Raw genomic sequence first — 22,035 nt, 5'->3', positions numbered from 1 at the left:
CTCTTTTTCAACTGACTTATTCTTGCTTGAAGAGTATTCCCTCTCTAGCTTGGACTTATGACATTATTTCCTAAAGCATATCCCATTGGTGTTGAAGGTTGGTATCCTTGTCTATAGCTTCCTTAATACATCAACATAAAACTATGTTGACATCTTAAGGGGGGGGCATCCACATTGCTTCCTTGTATGATATTGTACTATGCTCTCGCATGTCATTTTTGAATGTCTTAAACGGGGTGTTCATTCTCGGAACTAGAGTAAAAAATTTACAGAGAGATGCTTCACACTTGAAAGAAGATGCATCATTTGATATATGTCTTAGATGGGGTAACACAACACCAAAAACAACAGTCTTAAATAGAATGGCCTCGAAACTAGTCATGTATCTTCACCACTTAGAATTTACACATTTTCACACACACAATCACCCCTTGGAATTCACATCTACATTACATGTCTTAAATATGTTTAATCACACTAAAAAATAGAGTAAAGACTCTTACACGAGGTACTATACACTTGAAACTAGACATCACTTGCACACATACATGAGGATGGGTGGAACTAGCTAAAAACAAATAGACTATTCTTACTCTCCTCCCCACATGGATCACCTAGATAAAAAATGTAGATAGGAATTTGGAATGCATCAAAGCAAATAGCAAATTAGACTAGCTCAATCATAAAAACTAGACTGCAATGATAAGAAATCCTAAAAACATTCAATAGAGATATGAAAACAAGACATTCAAATCAAATGCAAACCATTACAAATGCGAATGTCTCCTCCATAATTCTCCATTGTCCTTCTTTCTCCTTCAAATTGCTTTGTTTGTGGATCTCACCTACAAATGCAAAGGCATAGCATGAAAGCAAGATGAAATGGCAGCGTAAGGATACTAGAAGCGTGATTGATTCTCTGAAAATGTGATTAGCTCGATAATGTGATTAATTGATCCTTTGATTGAAGAAACTCATCCAATTTATAGAGAAATTGGAGAGATGACAAGATTAGCATGAAGAGATTTGAAAGGAAATTTCAAATCAAGAATGACAAATATGACAAATTATGACAAACTTGACATGCAAAATTGATTGATTGACAAATTGTGACAAAATTGACAAGATTGCTATGCAAAATTGATTGATTGACAAATTATGACAAATTATGACAAGATTGAAATGTCATTCCCATGAAATTAGGAGAAATATTATAAAAATAGGAGAAATAGAAAATTTTGTTAAAAATGATGAATTGGAAATTAGGAAATTAGAAATTGATGAAAATTAGGTAAATTAATTAATAATTTTTCATTCATTAATTAATTCACAAAAAGAAGGGGAAGTAATTAGTCAATTAAATAAATATTTAATTGTGACAAGAAGAATTAGGATAAATAAATAAATTATTTAACCTAGAGAGAAAATGACAAACAAGATTAAATGAACAATCATAAAACCCTAGAAGATGAATTAGAAATGCACGGACGACAATTAGGTCTTGACAAAAGATAATTGATGTAGGGTTGATTTGATCATGATTTTGATTGACAAAGGACCAATGCTGATAAATGATTGAGATTGATAAAGAGATCAAATTGATAGGGGCCAATTGACAAGGAACAATGACTAATTGATCCAAACTGACACGATTGAAAAGGACAATGATCAATGACGAATCGATCGCAAAATGACAAGATTGACAAGTTGATAAGGATCGATGACGAATCAATCGCAAGATTGATGACAAATTGATCGCAAAATGACAAGATTGACAAGTTGATAAGGATCGATGATGAATCGATCACAAGATAACAAGATTGATGACAAATTGATCGCAAAATGGCAAGATTGACAAGTTGATAAGGATTGATGACGAATCGATTGCAAGATGACAAGATTGACAAGAGGACAAAACCCTAATTCTATCATCGATTAGGATTGACAATGTCCAAAATGAAATCGAATTGACGATGTCAAAATATGCCAAATGATCATGCACATTGACAAATGTTTGATCGATTTGTCATTGGATGTATGCTCAGCGATCTGTCCATGCACAAAGGGTACCATTTATTGACAAAATGCAAAATGCCAAAGGAATTGTTTTTGGATTTTGATGTTTTGAAAATTTTTGTTGTTTTGTTCGTTGTTTTCAGGACTTTATTTCAATTTTTAGGGATTTTTTTTTTTTAGGACATTATTCAATTTTTAGGGATTTTTTTTTCAGGACATTATATGATTTTTAGGGATTTTTTAAAGACATTTTTCAATTTTTTTAAATTATTTCAGGACATTTTTCAATTTTTATGATTTTGCCCCTAGTGTCTAGCAAGGCAAGGAATATGACAGGTGAATAAATAGGCTTGCTAAAATGATGGTGGATAGAGGGAAGACAAAGGCCTTTTATCATGGAGACAATACGGATGTAATGTTCAAGGGCTATTGCGTGATGGGACAAGAGACTGGATATGACAATGTAAAGCAAGAACATGGCATGAGGGACATGTCAAGAGGTTTTTGAAACTATGTTTAAATTTTGCGTCCTTATGTCAAATCAAGATCAAGGAACGAAAAAAAGTGTATGGATAGTGATAAGATATGGATAGGATAAGCAAGACCAAGAATGGATAAGGGACATGGACTAAAGGTCAGGGTAGGCTAAGGGATAGTGGCAGAGAGTTGAAATAAGATAGGGAATATGGATGAAAGGTTGTAATAAGAAAATGGATAAATACCAAAAGCCATGATGGACTAAAAGCTACAAACAAGATGTGTGATGCTCATGAACATCCTCAGCCTTGTCAAGATCAAAGGTGGAAAGAGGAAACAGACATGAGGGACAATAGGATAATGGAGGAGTATGACATGGGTTCGATAGGATAATGGAACAATGAAGGACAAAAGGATATGATAGGATAAAACCTGCCCACAAGTACGGTATGCAAGAAGTTCATAGATTATGCATGATGCCTGTTTGCCAGGTTTTCATCACGGTACTTGCCCAAGGCACCTGTTTGCCAGGTTTTCATCACGGTACTTGCCCAAGGCACCTGTTTGCCAGGTTTTCACCAGTGGACGAATTATTTTTGCTTTACTTTTTTCTTTTGTCTTTTTTTTTCACTTTTTTTTTTTATTTTGACTTTTTCAGTAGAAGATGGACACATGATAGGGGATGGAAGAAGGACTCAAGCATCTTTTTGTTTGGAAGTAGCCTTGAAAAAAAAATGGACCATGACCTTTAAAAGTATGCTCAAAGACGTTGGTAGGATAAGGACATGGAAAAAGAGATGAAACTAAGACAAGGATTTATGCAAAGGATTGGATCAAAGGGATCGAAGGATGGAAAATATGCATTGGATAATGGATAGGGTATTGGAAGAATTGGGCTTCAGTGGATGGACATGAAGGCAAGATCAACATTGGCACACACCTTGACGATTGGTGGATTGATGGAGGAAAAATGGATCTCAGATTGTGAGATTTGGATGGAGGAATAGCTTGGGATTTTGGGACATAAGGGCCCAAAATGGATGAAGAAGGTGATGGAGGAACAAATTTGAGAGGGTTGGATGGAGGAATAGCAACTTTGGATGCCAATTTGGATGTTTCTTTAGGCTTTTGTGCTTCAAGGAGCCACTTAGGGATCCACATGGTTTTTGATTTTTCATGCTTTTGTGGTTCCTTGGAGTGCATTGCCAACACAAGGGATTTAGGAACCCATATAGATTTTAACTTTTGTTTTTGAGCAATGGGCCTTTCTGACCTTTTGGATTTTTCCTTTTCTTTTTGGATCATATTTTGCTTTTATTTGACATGTTGATTAGATTGGACATGTTGATCCTTGAATACATGTGGATTTTTAGACTTATGACTTTTATGCTTGCAATCCAAATTGCTTGGAGGGGGAAAGGAATTCATGGATGGATAGGAATGAAGTGGAGTTCTTTTGGATTGATGAAATTTACTCAAGGATGTGTGCCTTTGTTGACCTTGCATAGAGGATGAAGGAGTATAAGGACCTAAGATGGATGGAAAGTATGATGGGGAAGGTGTATGTTTTGATTTTGATGGAGGGATACCAACATCTTGAGAGTGAGTTGTGTAGACATGACCCTTAAGATCTTCTTTGATATGGAGGAGTTCTTTCTTATGAATGTCTACCCCTTTGCCTTTATGAATATCTTGACTTGTAGGATACTCTTTTCTTTGGGAAGAAGATGTGAGTCCATTATGAGGTGGATATGATATGAGAGAAATAATGAGATCTTGAAGTGGATCGGATTGCACCAAAGTGGAAGAACCCATTATGCATGTCGAGGTTTCATGAACATCTTGCACTGACATGTTAGAATCATGAGGGGAATTAGGATCATGAGGGGGACTAGGATTGTGTAGTGGACATGGTTCAATGACATGCTCTTCAATAGATGGAATGGGAGAAATAATGGGATCATCAAAAGAAATGCGATCTTGGAGTGTATATGGAGCATTAAGACAAGGAGATGGAGGAACAAAAGGATCTTGTGGAGGATTTAAAGGAATAATTTGATCTTGACAAGGAGGAAGATCATTGGAATCCTCTTTAAAGGCACTTTTCTCTTGACTTTTAATGGGATCATCGGAAAGGATGGAAGGAATATCTTGATCTTTCTAAGGAAGTGGAATGTCAATGGGATTTGAAAGGACATCATGTTCTTGGATAGAATTGATAGGAATAAGTGAATCATTGCGAGTGTCTGGGGAAATGGGATCTTGGTCAAAAATTGGATGGGATGATAAGGTTTTAGGATCTTGATCTTGATCTATTTTAAGACACGTTTCTTCATGCTCTAAATTATCCTCTTGACATGGGGTTGGACTTTGGATATGCATGGGGGATTCTAACAAGGAATCAATGTTTTGGCATGAAGGAAATGGAATTTGAATGGGACTCTCTAAAAGAGAAGCATTTGATGAAAATAAAGTGCATGGTGGCATTGGGTCTTGTATTTCTGAAACATGACAAGTATGTGTATCATGAATTGGATTATCTTGGCAATCAATTATGGATAGCCCTTGAATAATTGCATTCTTGGGTGTATTGTTTGATGAGGACAATATGGAAGGTTCTTGGGAAACTTCTAAAGGTGTAGGGATAGATGCCACTGGAGAGTCAATTTGTTTGTGGGGGGATGAGTCATTGCTAGACATAATTGTATTATCTTGATCTTCCTCAAAGAACTCACTTGGTAGGTTCCTTAAGATCCTTGCAATAAAGCCACCTTTCTTTCAAGGTTTTGACATGGTTGTATCTAGAATTTGAACTTGTTTGGAAAGGAGTTGGTTCTGGTCTGATGTCATGTTTTGATATTGGACTTGGTTCAATTGTTCTGACATGTTTGAAACTTGGCTTGGTGTGGGCTGCAACCTTTGTTTTTGAATGTTTGGTTGTGGTTGTTGACATTGATATTCCACCATTGGTTGAACTATTTGTGGACATTGTATAGTTGGTTGGACATATTGTTGAAATTGGACCATTGGTTGTGTTGGTTGTATATGTTGGACCATTGGTTATGTCTATTGGATATGTTGTTGATTTGAGATTTGATTGAATGAAATTTGCCCAAATGAATTTTGATTTGGGATTTGATTGAAATTTGTGCTTGTTTTTTGAAATTGTTTCATCATCTCTATTTGAGAGATGAGAGCTGGTATGTCTGATCATTCGATAAGAGCTTTTACATCAATTGGCTCAAATTTTGGGTTTGGACCTTGAAATTTTTTAAATGTTTTGGACATTTGGGATCTAATCTTCTCACTATTTTTCACTTTTTGTTCCAAGATCTCTTTTTCTCGGACTAGTTTTTCCTCTAGTTTTTGTATTTGGAGCCTTGTTTAATCATAAAAAGTTTGATCGATATTGCCTTGTTGTTGGGTTGGATATAATTGTGATTGCCTTGGATTAAAATTCGATTGCATTGTCGGTTGATACGTCGAACTTTGTTGCATCATTGGTGCTTGGAACCTTGTTTCAATAGACATGTCACTATGCAATGTTTTTGGGATTTTTTTGATTTTAAAAGGATGATGTATGATATGCAACTAAATGCAACCTAAATAGATGAAAATTCAATCTATGGCAAGAATGCAACCTATGTTTTTGTTGTTTTTCAAGATTTGGACAAACTTTTTGAAATGCAAACCTAAAGACCTAACCTTAGGAAATTGAAATGAAGCCAAGACCTTAAAGGACAAAGGACCAAATGACAAGAGGACAAATTGACAATGTCTCACCTATATGCTTGGATACTAAGCTAGGTTTGACAAAAATGATATTGATAAAAGGACAAATTTTTAGACCAGATCAAGACTTCCTAACAACAACTTAGGGTATTATCCAAAGTTTTGATTTTCCAAGTTTGACAAATCAAATTTTTGAGACTAAATGCAGGAAGGCAATGATTATGACAATGACTTAGGATATGACATGAAAATGATCTAAGGATATGATATGACAATACAATGATAAGGATATGTGAAGACCAATGACTTGGAATATGCAAAATGCAACCTATGCAACCTAAATGGAAATCTATCTTGGATATGACAATGAAATGAAAACTTAGAGAAATGTTTTTGAACCTAAGTGCAAAATGAGGACGCTTGCAATAAAAAGAACTAAAATGAAGGGAGATGACAATATGCCCTAGGACCTAAGTTGGACTATGCAAAACCTAGCTTAAAGTGACATGAATGTTGAGACAAAGTTTTTTTTTTTGTTTTCAATGTGTTTGAAAGCCATGTTTTGAAAATGTTTTGAACTTTGTTGCATGAATGTTCTCTTTTTAAAACCTTGTTTGGACAATGTTTGGACTTGTTTGACAAATGATGTTTTGTGACAATTGTATAATTCAACTTTTGACAATCACAAAAGACAAGATGTTTGGACTTAGACCCAAGATAATCATGCTCATTCACAACAACTCCTATGGTTGGCAAGGGCAATATCTATTGAATCCTCTAACCATAAAATACAACACTTAGCCAGATAGCTAGACGCTTGGTAGCACTGGCTCCCCCTTATAGTGCACTCACTTCTCAGGCATACCAAGCTTCGAGTTCAAGGGGCATCACTTCCCAAGAACTTGCTATCTCTAACTAAGGAGTACATGAGAGGTGTCTTCAGCATGCGCGTATCACAACGCCTAAGCCAATAGATAGAAGGATTTTGGCTTCTAAAAACAATAGATTCTAGTAAGGGCATCCATTCGGGTGGGTATTGATCCAGCGAATAAATCATCACAATACCATTCCAACACCCATTGTCTACAACTTTCGTTGCATCCACGGTTATTTAGAGTGGTTCGGAAGAGCTTGGCTTTAGCCCGTCACCACTTAGGGTCATTCCCTCCCACCAATGCCTGTGCGAAGTGCCAGGAAAATTGGGAGGCAAGCCCAATTATAAGGGTTAAAACATGCAATCAAACTAAAAGCAAACAAAGAATGCATGGTGTTCATTAACCTTTAAGAAATTAAATGTGCAACTACTTTAAAAATCACATGCAAGATGTTTTAATAAAAGTCTTTGACCACGTCCTGCATAAGATTTGTTAGTAGTTTCATTTTCATGTCTTCATCACACATAACGCCAAGGTGCTGCACAGAGAATCAGTACCAAAGAAAAACCAGAATATAAGAACAGAATGAAAACAAAGTAATTTGCAAGTAAAAACACTAGTTTCACCTTTGTTTCTGGCCTTACACGGGCATAGAATGTCTCAACACAGGCATAGAATGCCTTGACACAGGTGCAAAATGCCCTGACATAGGCACAGATCTCTCTGACACAAGCACAGATCTCTCTGACATAGGCGCAGGATGCCCTGACATAGGCGCAGAATGCTTTGACATAGGCACAGAAGTGTCCAAAAAGCTCTGAGTCACCCTGTTTCTTGATTTTTCAACTGCAAATCAACTCAAAAGCACTCAAAAACATGGTTAGAGGGGTTAGTTCACGTCGATTTCACCAAGAAATGTAGATAGGAATTTGGAATGACTCAAAGCAAATAGCAAATTAGACTAGCTCAATCATGAAAACTAGACTGCAATGATAAAAAATCCTAAAAACATTCAATAGAGATATGAAAACAAGACATTCAAATCAAATGCAAACCAGTACAAACGCGAATATCTCCTCCATAATTCTCCATTGTCCTTCTTTCTCCTTCAAATTGCTTTGTTTGTGGATCTCGCCTACAAATGCAAAGGCATAGCATGAAAGCAAGATGAAATGGCAGCGTAAGGATACTAGAAGCGTGATTGATTCTCTGAAAATGTGATTAGCTCGATAATGTGATTAATTGATCCTTTGATTGAAGAAACTCATCCAATTTATAGAGAAATTGGAGAGATGACAAGATTAGCATGAAGAGATTTGAAAGGAAATTTCAAATCAAGAATGACAAATATGACAAATTATGACAAACTTGACATGCAAAATTGATTGATTGACAAATTATGACAAAATTGACAAGATTGCTATGCAAAATTGATTGATTGACAAATTATGAAAAATTATGACAAGATTGAAATGTCATTCCCATGAAATTAGGAGAAATATTAGAAAAATAGGAGAAATAGAAAATCAGGTTAGAAATGATGAATTGGAAATTAGGAAATTAGAAATTGATGAAAATTAGGTAAATTAATTAATAATTTTTCATTCATTAATTAATTCACAAAAAGAAGGGGAAGTAATTAGCCAATTAAATAAATATTTAATTGTGACAAGAAGACTTAGGATAAATAAATAAATTATTTAACCTAGAGGGAAAATGACAAACAAGATTAAATGAACAAATCATAAAACCCTAGAAGATGGATTAGAAATGCAAGGATGACAATTAGGTCTTGACAAAAGATAATTGATGTAGGGTCGATTTGATCATGATTTTGATTGACAAAGGACCAATGCTGATAAATGATTGAGATTGATAAAGAGATCAAATTGATAGGTGCCAATTGACAAGGAACAATGACTAATTGATCCAAACTGACACAATTGAAAAGGACAACGATCGATGACGAATCGATCACAAAATGACAAGATTGACAAGTTGATAAGGATCGATGACGAATCGATCGTAAGATTGATGATAAATTGATTGCAAAATGACAAGATTGACAAGTTGATAAGGATCGATGATGAATCGATCGCAAGATAACAAGATTGATGACAAATTGATCGCAAAATGACAAGATTGACAAGTTGATAAGGATCGATGATGAATCATTCGCAAGATGACAAGATTGACAAGAGGACAAAACCCTAATTCTATCATCGATTAGGATTGACGATGTCCAAAATGAAATTGAATTGACAATGTCAAAATATGCCAAATGATCATGTACATTGATGCAATAGGATAAGATCAACCAAATTCATGACTGAAGATTATTATCGACAAGAACAAATTCGAAAGCGAGACAAATGAAGAATGCAGAAGAAGGACTCGATGCTTTCAAATGATAAAGACCAAGTGTGCAACATAGAAGAAATGTTAATGCGACCCAAAAACCCTAAAATAAGGCAATGCGAAAATGTTAAAGTATGACTCCGCAAGCGTTGACAATTTTTAGATGTCTACAAAAACATCTAGGGGTAAGTTGTCCGATCACCTAGATAAACACATTTAGGAGCGAGTAGTCCATGCTCTCTCTCATCATTCTTCTTATGGGTCATCTGGATGAACAAATCTAGCATGTATTCATGCTCTCTCTCCTTCCTCTCATGAACTCATAGTTTTGCTATTGATAGTTCATGGATGATGATTGATTTCTCTTTTATATGATCATTTGTGTTCGTGAGATGTAATTTTCAAGAATGATATTAGTTGTTGAGACATTTTGATATTGATGTCTCTTCGGTTAGTTGACTTGAGGTCTTGTGTGCCTTTTCCTTTGTTTTTTTGTCTTTTTTTTGTGTGCCCTTGCATATGTTTGAGTGAGTTAAGATCCTAAGATTAGGGGCTTGGTAATAACCCACTTACTTAACCCAAATTGTCCTCATGCAAAATTGATTGATAACTTAGTGGAGGAGTTACATGCAAGAATATGGGATTTGGAATTACTTCTAGAAGCTTCTCATTTTCTCCTAAAAAATGTGCTAAAGTGTCATATTGAGAAAATAAGAAATTTCAAAATTAATTTCATGCAAAAAAAATGCATTTTGGGGGTTACACTTGACAATGCATTCTAAATTTAAATTTGAATTTTCCTCCATTTTACCAAAATGCATTTTGTAACTCCTTTGTCATAAAAATGCCATGAATATAATTATTCTTGTCATAGAATAATTTTAGAACTCCCATGTCATATATTTTATAAATATAATATATATTCCTTAATATTTTGAATTTTGAATTTCTTTTCCAGAATCTTCTTATTTCTCCTACACCATGTGCTCAATTAGGATATTGAGAAAATAAATAATTTTGAAATTATGACCTCATGTGTGTGTCACCACTTAAATTCCTTTTTATTTAAAAGCTTCAACCTCATTTCAATTTATCTTTTATATATATTACTCATAATAATAATAATAATAATAATAAAAATACTCTTCTCTTGATATGGATTATACTCTATCTGTTCACGGTTTTGATTATGGCTTGCTCACTTACAGTGGTTTCATGTATTTTCTTGAGTTTACTGCTAATAGATGTAATGGAGAGTTGTTTTGTGTAGCCAGGTGTGGTGCGAGGATGTTAATTTTTTGCAATTTAAAAGTTTCACCGGTGGATGATCTTCTATTGCATTTTTGCGATGTTTCCTCACAGTCAGTTGAAGGGATGATTATATATTAAATGTTTGCAACTGGTTTCTTTTTGTATGCCATTTATGGCAGCCCCTTTGTACTCAATGGGCTTTCTATGTAATGTGGGAGGGGGTTTTTTGAATATGCCCTTGAGGCTTCTTGTAATGGGTAGGTAGGCCTTAAGTTTTTTTAAGCAATACTGGAAGGCTTTCTTTCTGGCTCTTTCCTTCCAGTGCTCGTTGAACTAGACACCATGTAAAAATTAAAATAATAATTAAGTTTAGTGGTAAATCCACTTTTATCAAAAAAAAATAAAATAATAATAATAATAATAATAGTAATAGTAATAATAATAATAGTAGTAGTAGTAGTAGTAGCAAGTCATATCAATATCCAAAAAGAGGGTTAACACCCTTCCCCCCTTAAATTGTGCATCGTCTCGATGCACTAATTATAACCTTAAAGAGTTTGTTGGTTCATATAACCAAAGTGAAAACATCTGCTGCATCATAATTGAGTCTCCTTGTGTAGTATTCCTTTCATCATATTGATTCCATTGTACTTGCATAAATCAATCTCTTTGTTGCACAATTGGTATTAGCACTTCTCCAAGACTCAAAATGGCTCTATCATTATTCCCCTTGATTCCTAGGAGGATCATTCCTTATTTCATCAAACCTTAGCGGATAAGTTATCATATACCCTATTAGTATTGTATCCATTCCTTTGATTTTGATTATGATGTGGCTTCTTTCAGATAAATTATTCTATTGATCCTTGTTGAAGTTTGCATTTCCCTTGAATTCATGCTCCCCTTCTCATTAAAATTCAATCTTGTTGTTTCTAGAGCTTGAATATTTCTTTTCTACTTTAGAGACTTATCATGTACTTTATTCATGTCTATGAGTCCATGCACATCAACATTTGCCCTTATGTTGGTATTTATAGTCTCAAAATGAACCTCCTAGTTAAACCCTTCTCATTCCTTTGATACATAGGTGCGTACTTTAACAATTTGGCAGACTTATTTCAATGTCATTGAACTGTCAAAGCCCCTTGTCGAAGATTATGAAATGATGTTGCCTTCTCATCGAAGAATAGTTGTGATAACCCCCTTATACAAAAATTGTGAACAAATTGCCTCATGTGATTATATCCTCATTATACCCCCTTTTTTTTCCTTAGTATTAGTCCACCAACTAGTTTCTTCCCCATTAAGTTGATAGGAACCCCATAATGACATAATTGTTTCACTAAAGTCTTTTAGTTCAAAGTATTTTTCTATTTCATTTAACCAATCTTCAAATGCTTCACAATTTTGCTTTCCATCAAACTTAATTGGGGTAATTGTTGGCATTATAACAGACAAGGAGAGATTGTTGGCATTTCAATAAGGATATTGAGAAGGTTGTTGATGATTATGGATATAACTGATTAAGGATGTTTACTGTCTTAATATTATTATTTTGTCATTGATGTCAAGAAATTGATTTTCTAATTCAATATGATGTTGCCATATCTTAAGAAGTATGATTTGATGAGTATAAAGATGTTGGTAAAAGACATAGAAAGAATGTGATGAAAAAGGGGAGGAATAAGTTATTCAATGGGCAACTATTACCGAGTTGGACAATGATGAGATCATGATGTTTAGATTGTTTTGATATCCTACATATGTTGTTGATTGTAAGGTTAATACTATACTATGTTACTGAGCAAAGAACCTAGTCGGTAAACCCTAAGGAACCTAGTCGGTAAACCCTAAGGTTATCACTATCGGTTAATGAAGGCAGAATGTCTACCGAGTGAAGCTTAGTATTTACCAAGTTGCAACCGAGTAGTAACAGAATGCATTGAATGAATGAAAGCATTATTTAATGAAGGAAGCTGATGAGTTGGCTATGATTAAATGATTGGTATGTCGTGCATGAAGTTTGTTAAAGAATCTATGGCAAAGGAAAATCAGCAGGAAGATCTACAGCTCAGATTGAACCGCAATACCCTAGCACAAGTTCCAAGAAATGTATGCAAGTTCCAAGGTGGGGTAAAACATTTTCAGATTGAAGGATACATTGAACCTAGTCAAGTTTGAAGATCTGATGGCTATGATTGATTATGGGATATGTGATCAAGGAGATTAAGCGGTTGGCAAATTGTTTATAAATAAGGAACTGTTGATAAGCAATGCATGCGGGCAAGTGTATGCACAGGGATGCTACATAGTGATTACCAAGCATAGAAGCTTGAAGACTTATTTGAATAATAGTGTACAGAGCCAGCAGATGGACAAGATAAGTCCTATTCTATTGAGCAAATAAGAATTTGCTTTAGAATTTTAGATGTGAAGTTGCAGATAGATTTTTATTACTGTTATTTTGTGAAGTGATAGAAAATCTCTTAACCGAGTGGACTTAACAGTCTTATTTGTAAAACCCTCTAGCAAGGTGACATCCTGATTGAGTGTTTGAAATCCTTTAACAAGGTCACTTCTAAAAAGGTGAAGATCCTAACCGATCTGAGGGAAATCCCTTAACCAGGTCACATCTAGCAATGTGTTTGTAATCTTTAACAGGATTTGCTTTTAACTGAGCATACTCTAGAAGAGTATATTTCTTAGTGGGTCTGAAATCCCATAGTGGTTTTTCCCTATTTGGGTTTCCATGTTAAATCTGGTGTTTTGAGTTTTATGATGTTTATATGCTTTTGAGTTTGCATGTTTAGCAGTTTTGGTTATATTACTGAAGTATATGTTACCGAGGTTGAATCTGTTGTTTTTATGGATGATTAAGGTTGTATGATTCACCCCCCCTCTCATCTTATTAGCTTGGCATTTGTACTTAACATTAAGTATCAGAACTATCAGTAATTTCCTTCAAATCCTTAGATAATTGCAATATATATTATTCTTCCTCCTATTATCCATCTTATTTCCTTTATTTTTGCCAAAGTTTTCATTTTCAATCCTACTTCTATTTACTTGATGTTATTTTGACTGCATTTATTGTTCCATGGAGTTGATCTCATCCCTTTGCTTAGTTAATATTTTTATTATAGTTTCAACTTCTTGTTTCATTATTCCCTTGGTTTAGTTGATTTCCATCATTGGTAGCTTCCCTTTGACTCCTTGAAGTGGTGGTATTCTTTCCTCTTCCACTTTCTTTACCATCTAGGTCTTCTTGGAATTATAATTTCTTATTTAGTTTTTTATTTAATATATTGTGGTTTACCTCTACAACCTCCTACTACTTCCAAGATACTCTTCAAAATTCCATAAGTTGAAGTGAGATCAAGGCATAGACTTGAACCTTCGCTTTGATACCACATGTAATAATCCACTTACTTAACCCAAATTGTCCTCATGAAAAATTGATTGATAACTTAGTGGAGGAGTTACATGAAAGAATATGGGACTTGAAATTACTTCTAGAAGCTTCTCATTTTCTCCTACAACATGTCCTAAATTGTCATATTGAGAAAATAAGAAATTTCAAAATTATGACCTCATGTGTGTGTCACCACTTAAATTCTTTTTTATTTAAAAACTTCAACCTTATTTCAATTTATATTTTCTATCTAACATTACTCATAATATTATAATAGTAGTAGTAGTAGTAGTAATAATAATAATAATAGTAGTAGTAGCAATTCATATCAAGGTCCAAAAAGAGGGTTATGACAGGTTCCTCGAAATTAGTGATGTCTTATGCTCCTTGTGATTTTTCTCTACATTCCTCATCTTCTTCTCTCTTCTTCTACTTTACCATGAGTATTTGCATAAGCTCATACTCTTAATAAAGTGGGGGCTAAATGTAGCATCCTAAAATTACACCCCCTGCAATTTTGGTTGTATTTTGGGCCCTCACCTTACTAGTCTCATCACCATGCCTGATCAAGACCTATTTATGCCTCTTTTATGCAACCAAACTTTATTTTTGACTTTAAACCTTGCATGGCCACCTTTATCCTACCCCAAAATAGGGCAAGACCAGGGTGTGGTGCCCTGGGATCCCCTAAAGGGGACCTATCTTGGCCCCTCTCCTTTGGACCTATCTCAAATGTGAGTGAGAAATAAACCCCTATGTCCGCCTCTGTCAAAAAACTAAATTATTAATGATGAGAAAGTATATAAGGAGGTCTTCCCCTCTCATTTGGCATAACACACGATAAGGAGATTACCATACATTCATGAAGGCGGAATTGGATTTCAAGCATTCAAGCATTCATCATCTAGCATTCTTCAAGGCTGCATACTCTTCATTTATCCATTGGAGTAATATTACATCATTCATTTGCAAGAATGTGTGTGTTAGGGTTTTGTCATGTTCATGTCATTTCATACAACATATGTGATTACATCTAAGAAGCAAAGCATCATGATCATCTATTGCAAATCTGAAGGTATACCTTTCCATCATTTATTTCAAGCATATGCAGTATTTCATTCAAGGTTGATTACAAATTGGGGTTTGACTTAGACAAACCCCTATTCCCAACCCCTTTCTTCTTCTTTATATGTGCAAGAAGCAAGTGCACAACTGTAATTTTGGAATTAAGCTTTATTTGCAGAGATGAAAAAACCCTTTTTGACACGTGAAACGTTCGGAGGATCAATAGGAGGGCACCCCTGTCGGAACACACGGTCCCTACAAATTTTTCTCAATTTTGCAAAGAAGCTTCAAATCATCTCAAACTTCTCAAATACAAGTGCATGACTAAATCTTGAATCTATAGCTCGATGTTTTTGCATACTTTATCTTTATTTCCAGCACTTTACTTATTCAACTTGCAAAAGAGGGTCAAACACATTCCAATTTCAATCAATCTAATTAATATTCAATCCTTACATCATTTTAGGATTAGATCTAGTAGATTCATCCCCCTCTTTTGAATGTAAATTTCCCCAGGTGAAAATTGAGCTTAGTAAGTCCTCCCTTTCCCTGTGGAGAATTAGCTAAGCTCCCAATTTTCCACTTTACAATATTGTATCCTTTTGCATGGGTCCCACTCTATTTGGAAACATCACTATTTCTTTAGAGGAATGTTCTTCTTTGTCATATGCCTTTATTGTGATCCTTTTTTGAGGATCGACTGCATTTTTCAGAAAATCCTAAAGCATGAACAAATGTTTAAACCAACTCCTCTATCTAGTAGGACACGTTTGACTCACGTTTTATGAATATGGACTTCAATATGAAGAGGAGCATTATGTGGATGTTGTAGAGACATGTCATCATCTTCTGTAAAGGATAAACAATGAGGGGCTATTAAATGTCCCACCAGGGCTTGAAATTGATCAACACCCAAATCATTAGGGACGTTGGAATCCAGTAGATATTTTTCAAGAATTTCTTTATGTGTCGATGAAATTTTTAAGAGCTCTAATATAGATATTTGTGTGGGTATCTTTTGTAATTGATCCACTATGTTGTATTATTTAGAAGTTGATGGTAAATCAGTTTTTGAACCTTGCAAAGTTACCTTAGCTTTACTTCTTATGATTGCATTTGCAGATTCAAGTTGTTGTTTCTCTTTAACCACAATGGCATTGACCACATTGTCAAAAGTGTGAGCATAATTGACCTTTTCTTTTCATTTGTTATCTTTTGATGTTAATGTCACCCTTTTCATAATTTACAAGTGGAGTTTTAAATGAAAGGTGTGCCTCATTTGTTTTAGGTTCATCCATAGTTATTACTTTGTTATCTATCAAGTCTTGGATAACATGTTTCAATCTTTGGCAATCATTCATTTTATGTCCCTTACTTCTATGGCAATCGCAATGATGATTGTCATTCCACCATGTTGGTTTGACTTTGGGCTCAAAATATCTTTATTCTGGTAATGTGATCAATTTATGTGCAAGAAGTGTTTTCAAAGCTGATTCAAGTGGTTCACCAATAGGTGTAAATTTTCTACAAAATTTGGTGGAAGGTGGTTGAGGTTTTTTGTTGTCTTGATTAACCACCGTTGTATGACTTGATAGATTGAAGATGGGTTGTTTTGGTTTTAACTTATTAGCATCAACCACCCCATCATTGACAATGTTTCTATTTCTTGTCCAAAACTCTGGTTTATGGTTGATGTTATTATTGTTGGAAGAATTTTCTCCCTCTTTATAGAGTTTCAATACTTATCTTTTAACCAAAGCTTCTTCAATCTTGATTCCATTTTCGATTAGTTTTTCAAAATTTGGTGGACATTATAATTTGAGTGAACGATTAGGATACCTAGCAAAAAATCACCTCCATCTTTGTAAGAATGCAGTGAAAGATTCTCCATTTTTCTATTCAGTGTTACATAGATCTAGCATGGTTATTTTATGTTCAATGATATGAATACTGAGTAACAAATTTGTCTACTAGTTCTTCGAATGATCTAATACCTGGTGGAACTTTTGAAAACCATTACATGACTTGTCCACCCAAGATCCTTGGAAATAATCTCATTAGATAGGTCTCATTATGTGTAAATTCCATACTCATTGTATAAAATTCTCACACATGATCTTGTGGATCCGTTTTACCATTATATTTGTCTTATGTAGGAATTTCATAATTTGGTGGAAAAGGCATCATATTTATTTTTTGTCGAATGGATATGGGCAAATATCTTCCAATGAGTATGTATTTGTTGTTCCCCCTTGCATATCTTGGATTTGTTGTTGAAGTATTTGTATTTGTTATGTGAGTGCTAAGAGGGGATTATCCAGGTTATTCCTTGTTTTGTTGTTTCTATTGTCCTTGATCCTACCAGTTTGAGTGTCATTAGTTTGATTGGTATTTTTTTGAGCTTAAATTGGTGTCACATCAATTTAATGATGTAATTTTACACCCAAGTTTGCCAACATTAGAAAGTATTTATCTTTGTCAGTTTCCAACACCTTTTCCATGAATTTACCAAACCTAGGATCTTGTTGTGCTTCTTTGATTGTTTCCTCGGATATTTCTCATCATATCATTTTGATCATGTGGTCTATTTCGATGAAGGATAAGATTTTCTTCTTCCATTGTGGATTTTTGTTTTTATTTTTCTTGTTTCAGTCTTCTCTTTTGACTTCTAGTCAAAACTGGCATACAAGTGACTAAGATTTTTAAGCTTTGATCATTGTTTCAAGTACTAATTCGATGTGAGTTAACCAAGTCAAATAGGAAAGATCCTATGGATTACACGAAGTTGATTTGATTTAAAAGCTATTGTTTCGTGATTAAGGATGATAGATCCTGATGATGAAACTGTACTAAAAAAGTAGAGATCAAAAGTGATAATTATGCACTTAAAATTTTTTTATCTAAGTCATGTTAAAAAGGTTTCACTTGCAAAACCAAAATTTCCTAATTTTGAAACTAACCTGGTGATGATGAAAATGACCTCAACTTTGAAAAGGGTATTTGAATCTGACTTTTGTTTTCTGAGAAATGTTGGATTTTGTTCTTTGTTTGATATATGAATAGGTATATGCACTAATTCAGACTATGTATGCACTAAATTGTTTGATCTATGCGCTTCTCTATGATCTAGATGCAGTAATCTATACCTTGGATGCACTAATATGTTTAGTCTATGCTCTATTTTATACTTCCAATGCACTATTATGTGTGTTTTGTGTGTTACCATGTAATCAAGATGTGCTAATCTATAGTTTTAATGTGTTAAACTACCCTAATGTTCAATATTTTGACAATGTGATCTTGTTTCGAATTGAAAGTTTTGTTTGTTTCAATGGATGATTTTCTAAATAATGATTGCAAATACAGAAGAAAGTAGTCAAACAATTGTTTTACCCTATGATCTAAACATTGAGTGTAACTTTAGGGCTCAAAGAAAGCCCAAATTCCCATGGGTATAATACATAGAAGACAATTGAAACAGTTCTAGCCTAAAGGATTGGATGGAATGTGATAACCCAACCCATAACTTGGAATCTCCATGACACAAGTGTAAGCACCCTAAGAGGGTGTACCCATTATTGTTTTTATTGAGAGGTGGCAAGTAGGGGCCTCTAGGACTGGAAGGATGACCCAATCACCCTCTCCTAGGAAGGCTACAAGTAGCTTATGCAAAGCCGAGGATTTTTGTCTTTCCTCCAAGGAGCTTGATGGTGAGTGTCTTAGGGGGAAAACCTTATATCCCCTTGAACTGATAATTATCGCACCAAGGCTTAAAAGGGTGGCTTCTACTCTAACAGCTTTAGTACGAGCATTTATTTGTAGCGTTGGGATATAAACTCCATTAAGAGGTCTCCCAGCCTTGAGAACCAAGGTTTTATTTACCCAAAGGTACGAAGGAGAGCGATTATTGAGCACTTCCGTTGATCTCAATTTTCATCGAAACCACATTTATTTTATAGTGGGTTGGAAGAACTTGGCTTTAGCCATTCCCACCTAGGTCATTCCCCTCTCACCTGACCTTATGGGCTTCTCAGGAGGGTAGGCCTTCTAAAGGAATTTCACTACTAGAAATAAAATAACTCGTATTTAATTTTGAATTTAATTAATGGATCCTTAATTCTTCTACTTCTAAAGGATCCATTAATTAAATAACTCATATTTAATTAATTCTCTCCAGACCAATTTTCAATGAATACAATACTTGCTAACCTCTTTAAGAGCTTTACATGCATTATATCTTGCAAAAATGCTTGTAGCTCCCATTTCATTCTATCTTGAGGTTTAAACATGGTTTCTTTATCACCAAATTAATATCACATAATTTAGCTACTTCACAATACATATGAGAGATGTGCATGTTGAGCAACACTAAAATATTGTTAGTATTTTAATTGTTAATTGGACTTTGTTATCCATTCATATAGTCCATCCTCTAGTTTACAATAGAGATGTCACACACACAACTATTACTAGTATATCTCATAGAAAGTAATCAAGCTTTATGATTAAAAAATGTTATCCAATCATCATAGAATGCTTCTACACCCCTTATTCTATAACCAGCTTGCATTTGAATTTATTTTATTCTTTTCCTACCAAGTTCATTCAATTATTTCAATTGAATATGAGAAATGAACATCCTCTGTAATATTTCTATTCATATATCTCTACAGGGAAGGAAATCACATGAGAAATATATTTTTTTCCTTCTTTAAAGGAAGAATATATTTAATTTATCAACTATAGACATGACTGAAATCAGGTCAACATAAAATTATAATGGATTCCAAGATTTATAAGTACGGCTTAAAATTTTACTTAACTATTTAGAATAGGTAATTACTACTTCAATCAATTTTCTATACATATTTTAAGCAAGATTCCATCCATTTTGTAGTGCTAAATGCATTAATGTCACAACTTGAGATGATTTTAAGAAAGTAAAATTTTGTTGTTATTTGTTGCTTTACATTTTTAAGAATATTTTAGTTTAGGTTTGAATAAATGGTGAAATTTAAGATAAATGTGCAAAGCTTGAATTGATATTTCATTAAAGTTTTCAAATGGATTTGTATCATTGTTTTCTCTCAATTCACTCATTTAATTTAGTGTATGTTGGAGGGTTTAAAAGTAATTTCAAGTAATTTTGATTGAAATAAATATTGAGAGTTAAATATAGGTTCCATTGCCATCTCATTCCAACAAATGAACTTAACCAACATGTGGGTTTAGCTAATAAACTCAAATTGGAGTGGTATTTCTCTCAACATCACTAGAGAAACCAACCTTTTGAGTATATGATATGTGCATATGCTCTTTTTTTTTTTTGAGAAATCAATAAGTTTGTAAGATTAAGTTGGCTTATTTAGAACATCTTTACAAAGGTTTTGTAAATATCTAAAATTTCAAAACTATTTTGTTGACAACCAACATTCTAGGTGAAGTAGTGGATAGGCTTGTAGAGAAAATTGCTCGCATATGTTTGGGTTTCATGCAAAACATTTTCGAGGTTTTATTCTTCAGTTTTTTCCTTTTCAAAAATATATTAAAATTTTGATTTTGACTAGGGAACGTGAAAGTTATGATTGTTTAAACATTACCTTATTTCATTGAAATAAGCAAATTGAAAATTGTTAAGTAATGAAAATACATAATTTCAATAGGCATAAGTGTAATACTATAAAATTTAGAGAATTTATTAGTTAGTATTATCCCTCCACCAATTTTAGAAGGGTTATAGACTTGGGAGATAGCAATTGCAAAGGTTAAACCCTTTACCTCTTATATCCAATTAGTATCAAGTGGATTAGAGAATTACATTTAGAGTGGAAATTGTTTTTCTTGATTGACTACCTAGTAAATTTTTTCTCCTTGGGATATATTATTAGAGCTAGTTCTAGTATGATCTTGTCTACTAGATAATGAATTTTCCATCTTTTAGAATGTTAAGATGTCATAGTGAGATGAATGGCACATTTTATGTTTTAAACATTAGCTCCATTGATTTATATGCATGTGTGTTACTAAATGGAAGATTTTCATTCTCTCCCACAATATGTTTATCAATGGGCATGCACATTACATAGATATTACTTGGCTAATTTGCAATCTCTCCCATAATATGTTTATTAATGGGCATGTGCAATATATACTTTGCACAATCATATAGGTATGCTAGATTAATAGTGATTCACATAGTGAATTAGATTCCATCATGCATGTGGCCACACCTTGCTAGATCATTTGTAATGGGTTAGGCTTCTTTGATGGAGTAGCATGGGGAAGATTGTTTCTTCATGGCAGGGTGGATATCACCTTGATAATGCTTCTTCTCCTTCTCTCTCTCTTCCACTTTAGGTTATGAAGGATGGAAATGGAAGATGCTTGGTGATGTAAGTATTTATGTGTTTATCTATCTTGTGACCTACTAATTGACATAGTATATGACTCTTATAGACTGTTATTACTCTCTTGCAAATTTTGAGAGTTATTTTATGGAGTGTGTGTCTATACTACTAACATAAAATCTTGTATTTTAAAATTATGCCAAATATGGTAATGGATTAATCAAAATTGTAGTAATTGTAGAACCATTTTATATATTATAAGAAAGAAAGAAAGAAATTATTTGTCCAACTTTTGACCCCTATGGATTTAGATTATATTTACTATACTCATTAATTTCCATATTTTTTTAGTGATTGTTGGATAGCTGTTATACTGAGATTTTGTATTTTGCATTAGAAAAGAATACTTGCACACTTGCATCTATTAGTTCTCTCATAGACCATAGGTTTTGAGCTAATCCAAATATATGTAACACACCACTAATCCTTTTTATTCTACCGT

This window comes from Cryptomeria japonica, chromosome 2 (assembly GCF_030272615.1).
Source record: "Cryptomeria japonica chromosome 2, Sugi_1.0, whole genome shotgun sequence".
NCBI lineage: Eukaryota > Viridiplantae > Streptophyta > Pinopsida > Cupressales > Cupressaceae > Cryptomeria > Cryptomeria japonica.
This window is presented reverse-complemented; position numbering follows the sequence as displayed.